This window comes from Astatotilapia calliptera, chromosome 13 (genome assembly GCF_964374335.1).
Source record: "Astatotilapia calliptera chromosome 13, fAstCal68.1, whole genome shotgun sequence".
NCBI lineage: Eukaryota > Metazoa > Chordata > Actinopteri > Cichliformes > Cichlidae > Astatotilapia > Astatotilapia calliptera.
The window spans coordinates 490,846-499,306 of NC_137434.1; the positions used below are offsets into that span (position 1 = coordinate 490,846).

General features: G+C 42.4%; 1 long non-coding RNA gene across 1 annotated transcript; it reads right to left on the reverse strand.

The window, feature by feature from the left end:
• Positions 1–8,251, reverse strand: LOC145419589 (uncharacterized). Its single transcript, XR_013900885.1, has 2 exons — positions 7,978–8,251; positions 1–355 (listed from the first exon to the last, which is right to left on the reverse strand). It is a non-coding gene; the product is annotated as an uncharacterized LOC145419589 (long non-coding RNA).
• Positions 8,252–8,461: the final 210 nt, after the last annotated feature.

An 8,461-nucleotide genomic window follows, 5' to 3' on the forward strand; every position in this document is an offset into this window, starting at 1 on the left:
TTTTGCTTGGAAAATAAGATGCATATGAAGCCATTTATTGAAACATGTGCAACTATACATGGATATATAGTATACAAGACAAAAACAGTATGTACAATTCTAATGAGCTTGAAAGTCAGTTATTAGCATGAACAACTTTGTTTTTCAACAAAGCTTGAACTGTCTCGGTCAAGTCTTCTTGCTTTATGTTAGGAAGTCTTCAGGAATCGTTTTTCATGCTTCTCGAAGGACAATCCAAAGCTCTCCTTTGGATACTGGATGCTTTTTATTCCATTCTCTGTCAAGATGATCTCACACTGTTTCAACAGTGTTGATGATAGGCCAGCGAGAGGCAGATGCAGGATAGCTCGTCAGCCTGTCGAAAACATATAGATGTTAATAATCGCTGTATGTGTGATGTTCCTATAATAGTTTGTTCCTGTTAGCCCACCTGCTAAGGAGAAGATAGGGCACATACAGACACATGTTCAGACATACTCTACAATCATTGTAGCAAGATCAAAATGATGATGATTACGATTATTATGCTGAGACCAGTTCTGTCCAATCTATAAGCAATAGTCAGTGACATATTATCGATTATTTCCTAATTCAAAGCATTGCTCATCGAGCACAAATTCTTGTGTTTGTTGGTGAACTGTACTGTAGAGCTGGACTGTACTGCAATGTAAAGTTCTATGCTGTGAAAGCTGCCCTGCAAATGCCTGCGTGTGTTTTAAGAGCAGTTTGTGATGAGCTGGTGTCCATGCTTTGTGTTTGTGTGAGTCAGGATGGAGCTGAAGAAATGAACTGCCTCTGCTCCAGGGTACAACTTGATTGATCACTAAATAGGCTAAATTTGAAAGTTTTAGTGATAACGTTCCTGTAGAGCCCCTTAACACTTCAAACTTCAATTTTACGGTCTATTGAACGAAGTGGTTCCTGACAGAATTGATATATGTAATAATTTACTTGAACCTGTAATTAATTACTATCCAAAAAGAAAACACCCCCTCCTCCAACACATGCCCATTTTGTTTTTAAGTTTCCAAGCTTAGTTGATCATTCAGAAGCAGAAATGAATTTAGCAGTCCAAGAAGATACCTCTCTTTTTTTCACACATCGCCTTTCACCCCCCTCCTGGGGCTGAGTTTCCTGGTTGCTAAACTGCTCGTTGAGTGTATTAAAATCAGAGATGCAGAACAAGCTTGGCTGGCTATCTGGTGGAAAAAAGAAATTGCCTGTCCACTTTTGTGATGTGTTCATGCTGAGCAGGTTCTTCTTAATGTGGCTTGTCATTGCAACCTGAGACTTACAGCCGGCAGGTAGGGCGCACACTTTACGGTGTTAGCACACATATTTGTTTACAGTGTGTGAAAAGAAAAACAATGAAAGACTTTCAGAAAACCTGGAGAACTATTAAACTACAAGAGGGCTTCCTACCTTGACCATTTCAATTTCAGTAAGAAAAAAGGATGACACAAGCATAGAAACTGCCCACAAACTTCTGTAGATTTGTCAGATTATACAATCAGATCTTTTATTAAGTCTCTTATATTTACACGTTCAAAAGTAAGTAAATAGATCATTGTTAAAGGAAACAATGGTGGAAAAAAGTTTTCTTTTAGTTGATAACTTACTGATGAAGCAGCACAGGGGTGTTGTGTGTGACTTCAAACATCCTGCTTACCTAAGGTGTAGAAATTCTATGAGGAGGAGGAGCCTTTTTCTGGGTATTCTAGCTTCCCACCAGGTTAACTGGTGATTCTAAAAAGGCTCAGGGAGGGGTGGCCATCTGCTGCCACTGGTTGAGGATGAATCCAGACTGGTTCTACAGAAGAGCGGTCCCAAAGCTGAAGGCTCTGCCTCCCTTTCTACTTTTAAATAGCCAATCTAAGAGGACGCACACTATTGGTGTAATATGGTACTATAAGGGCATTAAGATAAGATGGGGCCTAATTATTAAGACCTTGTGTGTGAGGAGCAGGATTTTAAAGTTTATTCTGGAGTTAACAGGGAACCAATGAAGAGGGGCCAGTATGGGAGAAATATGCTTTCTCTTTCTGCTTGACAGTACTTTGGATTAAGATGAAGTATTTAAAGATCACTGAATAAGATATATGAATGTGTAACGCTGCAGGCGTGGCTGGAGACCAAGTACAAGTAACAGCGTTAAAAGTAACGGCGTTACTTTTTTCAGTAACGAGTAATCTAACTAATTACTATTTCTATTGTTACAACGCCGTTACCGTTACTAACAAGAAAATGCGGTGGCGTTACTATTTTTCAACAGACAGCTGAAGCTGTGTTCAGCTTACCGCTTCTATCAGTTGCACGTAAGTAGCTGTAAGTAATCTGGGCGCTACAGCTTTAAGCAGCTGTGCGCGCTCCCGCGGGCTGCAATCACTTTCTTACAGACGATCAGCTTTTTGGCACAACACCTGGAGCTCAGGGGGCAAAACGATCGCATGAGTGCTGCTGTTTGACTGAGGAAGAATAAAGTAGTGGTGGTAAGCCAATCACATGACCTCTTAAAGACAAAGCAACAAGGTGACATATACCAGGTTTTAAATTGTGTTGATAGGTCTCGTAAAACCAGAGTCATGATAAACAATATATACGCGTGTTTTTCCCTCAATAGTCACGTTTACTGTCTAAGGACAGCGCAGCGAGACCTCTCTGCTTATGAGCAAACAAAAAACAGCTCGTTCCTGTTGGTGGAAAAATGCACCATGTCGACCAATCAAAAAATGATATGGCAACATGACATTTGGTTGTTTAGGGTTGTTACAGTAAAAAATATAACTTTTTTGTCTGTTAACCCCGGTTCTCTGTTCCTGCTTTAATTGTCAGTCCAAAGTCATTCCTAGAACCTAGTTTGTTTGAAACACAATTCATCTACAGACTGTGAACGCACCTTATTTTTTCTGTTATTGGTAAAGGAAAACGCTCACCTGTTCACAACCTGATTGCCCACTCTCCAGCCGCATTTCTCTCATGCCCCTGGATTTCCTTCTAAATGCCAATCAATTACTCCTTCTAAGCCTAAATTTACCTTTTCAACAATTAAGACTCTTAAAAATATTCCCAAGCACCAGAATAAACATTTCCTCCCACCTGGACTGCAGTCAGTGTTCTCCCTCCTCTCTGGCGGAGCTCCTGTGCCGATAAACAATCCACTACCTTTCAATAAACTCTAAAAACCTGCCCCAATCTTCAGGCGATGTTGTGTAGGATTGTCAACCAAGACAGCCCTACAAGACTGAGGGCCTGTAGGAACTCAGGTTAAATCTCCTTCATCCTAGGGGGTCAGCCATCAAGGAGTTATTTAACTGCCTCAGTGACCTCACCCCCACAAAGGATGAGTCATCCCTCACATTCCCAGATTGCACTATGGAAGACGTGTCAGTGGGATTCAGATCCTTATAGTATCCCTTCCCTATCTTTATCCTCAGTTGAAATCAGCAGTACCCTACCTGCAATATAACACATGTGAGTAGAGCACCGCCTTCTGTTCCTGAGTTACCTGCCAGCTTGTGTCAAGGCTGACCAAAAGTCTTGATCCATGTTCTCACTGAACCCCACCCAATTATTTTTCTCTTTCTGTTTTTCCATTTTCCTTTAGTCTGTTTATTTATTCATTTCCATTACTGTTATTTCAGTTACTACATCATATGCGTAGTATGCAGTGTTGGGTAAGTTACTTTAAATTAGTAACTTAGTTACATTACTAGTTACTTCTATCAAAAGTAACTCAGTTACTTCAAGTTACTCATTACTTTCAAAGTAACTAGTTACTAGGGAAAGTAACTTTGGTTTTACTCAGAATTCTCTTGTTAATCTGTTGCTTCCGTAACTGGATACCCAGCAAGACTGTAAGTCTTCTAGCTTGCTTACATGTTAGCACTATCCTGCCACAGTGCACTGTGCCACCTACCAATAGAAAGGAAAAGATAATGTGCATATTTCCACGAGAGAAATCCCACACCTGGACCGTCGTTGACTGCTGCCATGATTCTAGCCTACGTCACAGAGTCATGTGCGCCTTTTACATCCAACACAAAAACTGCAGTCGTGGTGCTTTGATTGTACTCAGAACTCGGAAATTCTGCCTTCTGAATAGGAAGATGTAGGTAACACCAGAGTGCAGATGAGCTGCATACAGAGCTGGACTGGGACAAAAAAAACAAAAAACAAAAAAAACAAAACAAAAAACAGGGGTTTTGACTAGAGACCGGCCGCCATTATAAGCCTTTAAATGAAAACAAACGCTGTTGTGACAGTGATGTACACTGTTCTGATAATAATAATGGATTGGATTTATATAGCGCTTTTCAAGGCACCCAAAGCGATTTACAATGCCACTATTCATTCACTCTCACATCCACACACTGGTGGAGGCAGCTACGGTTGTAGCCACAGCTGCCCTGGGGCAGACTGACAGAAGCGAGGCTGCCATATCGCGCCATCAGCCCCTCTGGCCAACACCAGTAGGCAAGTAGGGTAAAGTGTCTTGCCCAGGGACACAACGACCAGGACAGAGAGCCCGGGGATCGAACTGGCGACCTTCCGGTTACAGATGCAATTCCCAACCCCCTGAGCCACGGTCGCCCAAATGGTATATATGCATCAATCAATCAATCGTTCGTCGTAAGAGTCAGATAATTATTTTTTTAAAAGCGAGACATTTTAAATGAGAATAAGAAAGAAAAGTATTTCTTCGTGCCCCCCTCTCCCTGTTAATGCCCCCCCCCCCCCCCGTGTGTGTGTGTGGGAGGGGGGGGGAAGGGAGTGAGAGTGGCCCACAGGAGCCGCTGATCTCTGAATGTCCATCCATCCATCCATTCGCTTCCGCTTATCCTTTTCAGGGTCACGGGGGGCGCTGGAGCCTATCCCAGCTGTCATAGGGCGAGAGGCGGGGTACACCCTGGACAGGTCGCCAGTCTGTCGCAGGGTCAACACACAGGGACAGACAACCATTCGCACTCACTCGCACATTCACACCTAGTGGCAATTTGGATTATCCAATTAATCTATCCCCTCTCTGAATGTCTGACTTGTAAAATGTGTCATTAGTGAAAAGAAGTTGCAATGGACTAAATAATCCCATTCTGATTTTGTGATTCTTAAATTATTAATATTATTTAATTCTCCTTTTGCTTTGCTCCTGCTAAATTTTTAAAAGAAAATTATCTGCAATTAAAGTCTAAATTGTGGACGTTCCCTTTTTAACACTTTGTGGAACAGTAAATGTAAAAATCTGAGTTTCAACCCATTTTAGTGTAAATAGCCCTTATAGGTTACTCCAGCCCTTTAAACGTACCAGACCCTTGAGGTTTACTCTCCAGGCCCCTAAAATTAACCCACGTATTCCAAGTGCACTAATCAAGAGGGAAGTTGAAGTAACAAGTGTGGCTGGTCGGACACCTGGATTTCGAGGCGCTCAGGACTGGGCAAGTCCCCAGTTCCATCTAAGCTTTGTATTGCCTACTGGGTAAGACTCACTAACAGAGAGCTGATCCATAATTCCTGTGTCAGGGTGCTGGTTCCTCAGATTGACAATATCAAAAGGAATCAACTGAGGTTCAGTGTAAAATTGAATACAGGCTCAAATCAGAACATAAGTCATAATCTTAACCAAGCATTTTTAGTTCTTTTTAAAGATATCTAATTTATCTGTCAATATTTTAAATTAATTAACTTTACTCACCCATCTTGAAGGCTCGCTAGATTGAGATCTTCATTACTGTTGCTAAAACCTGATTTTACCCCTAGGATCAGATTAACTTACCATCATTAGACTTGTGTAGAAGCCCGTACAAAAGCAAATAGTGAATCTGTCATGGTTCCATAGTCTGTCTTGCTTTTCCTGTCCCTCCACCTCCCTGCCGACTGCTTACCTGTTAGTAATTAGCTTTCAAATGAACTTGTGACTCATGGGATATCAGGCTGGCCACTTATGACTGGAGCACAGATCGTTGGAACCAAGATCATTGCATCAGCAGGTACACACTTGGCCTCTGTCTAGTTTTGATTTCTCTGTTTCCTATTCCCATGAAATAACCCATATCTTTGTGCAGACCTCTCTGTGAGTTCAGGGCCATGTGAACATCTTTTTGTGTGTGCCCTTGAAAGACTTTAAAATTAAATAAAATGAGCGAGTTATGAAATAATAATAATGGATTGCATTTATATGGCGCTTTTCGAGACCCTCAAAGCGCTTTACAATACCACCATTAATTCACTCTCACACACTGGTGGAGGCAGCTACAGTTGTAGCCACAGCTGCCCTGGGGCAGACTGACAGAGGCGAGGCTGCAATAACACGCCATCTGGCCATCACCAGTAGGCGGCAGGTGAAGTGTCTCGCCCAAGGACACAACGACCGAGACTGTCCGAGCCGGGGCTCGAACCGGTAACCTTCTGATTACAAGACGAACACCCAACACTTGAGCCACGATCGCCCCGTGATTATGAAGCTAATCTTTAATCTCAGCTAAACCAATTTTCTCAGAAACAAATAAAACACTGAAATAAAACAAACATTTAGAAATTATCTAAGTGGAGGGGCTTGAAAACGACGTGGCAGGAGTCAGGCGTTCTCACCGGCTTCAGTGAGCCTTGACCTCCCAGTTAGCTATCGAGCTGGTGCGTAACAGAAGTCTCAGAAAACGTAGGAGCACTTTTGTGATGTCTTGATAAACCAAGAAATTATTTTAAGTTTACAGATCTACATTCTTGCCTGAAATTATCTTAAAAGTTTATTTTGTATCACAGAAACAGTAATATTTCAAACTTTTTAGTCACTCTTCTCCGCCATTGCTGCGTTTGAGTATTGGGTGAAATGCATTCTGGGATATTTGGCTGCACAAGTCACCACAGATGTGCGCTAGATAGAATGGGAGGAGCATGAACACATCTGGGAACACAATTCTCAGCGTATTTGAGTTGATGTGTACTTCGAATTGGAACAGTACTTGGTCTATGACTAACGATGTATCACAACTCCACGAGAACGCAAGCGCACACACACAAGGATGCATACTAAGAAACGGCCTTAGTGTGTGTCTCTATCGATGCTTTTAGAAGGTTGAAAGGATATATTTGTGTGGCTTCTTGCTCCTTGGCGAGTAACTTTAAGTTGGATGAAGGGAGCAATACAAGAACTTTGTCTTACCCTAGCCCGTCTGTTGTACAGGGGCTGCTGAAGTTCCTGGGCTTGGAAAAAGGTATCTTGTAATAACCTCCCTAACATGTGTAGCTTTGCTCTCAGGTCCAGAATGTGTTGAATTAAACTTTTTCGTAGGCTTTGACGTTCCTCCCATTTCCTTCAACTAGGTCCAACACTGCTCGCGGAATCATGCCGAACATCAACTCAAAGGGTGGGAATACTGTGGAGGCCTGGGTCACCATCAGCACTGCAAGCAAGAGATCGTCTAGCCAAGGATCCTCATTATGTTCATCAACGTGAGTGAACTTTATGAATCATGGACTTTAAAGTTTTGTTCTGCCACTGCACCAGTCCATCAGTCTGAGGGTAATAACGTCTGGTACAGTCTATCCAGAAAAGGGCAAAAGCAGAAGCTAACTGCAGCCTTGTGCACTACAGGAAACTTTTGAATATCCCCATGCTCAAACCTAATCTCCACCCATTCTGCCTCCAGCAATGCTCTGGGTCAAATCAGGGTTTGATGGACCAAGGTTTGCACGCATCCTTTCCAGAGGGGAGAGGTGTTGGTAGGCCGGCAACACAGAACACCTGCGAGAAATGTCCCAGCCGCCCACACCTCCTTTACTCCTGCTGCAACAACTGTGCAACCCTCTTGAATTGGATACAGAGCCTTCAGAATGATCATTCAAATTCTTAACAATCTCACAATAGCTTCAAACATGAACTCTAACGCTAAATACCCTTCAAAATGCAGGAACCCCCCCCCAAATTAGATGATTCCCTATGAGCACGCACTGGAAACAGTGGGAAGAAAAATGCTCTTTTACCAGGAAGAAACGTCCAGCAGAAGCAGGTGCAGGTTGGGTCAGCCATCTGCCACGACTGGTGAGGAGAAGGAGCTCAGACAAAGTTGCATCCTCCTGATGTTAAACAGCAAATTTTCCAAAAACAAGCTTTCCTGGTTATTGTTCCTCTACTGTCACCTTGTGGTGACTTTTTCATAGTACAGTCAGTCTGCAATTCAGGGTCATAATGAAACCACATGAAGCAGTTCAAGTCATGCTTAGCATCAGAAGAATTTGTGACACAGGCAAATGCTACTCATGTATGGAGGTACGGATGTATTAGGCTGTGAAACACAAGAAACCTATTTACTGAACTTTGGGACAAAAACCTGGAAGGTCTGCTTAATCGGAATCAGAACACTTTATTAATCCCTCAGGAAACTATGTCCTTGGAGGCATTTCATAGTCCTCAACACCCAGTTTTGAATTTTATAACCTTTAGAAGACAAATATTTATGAATAAATA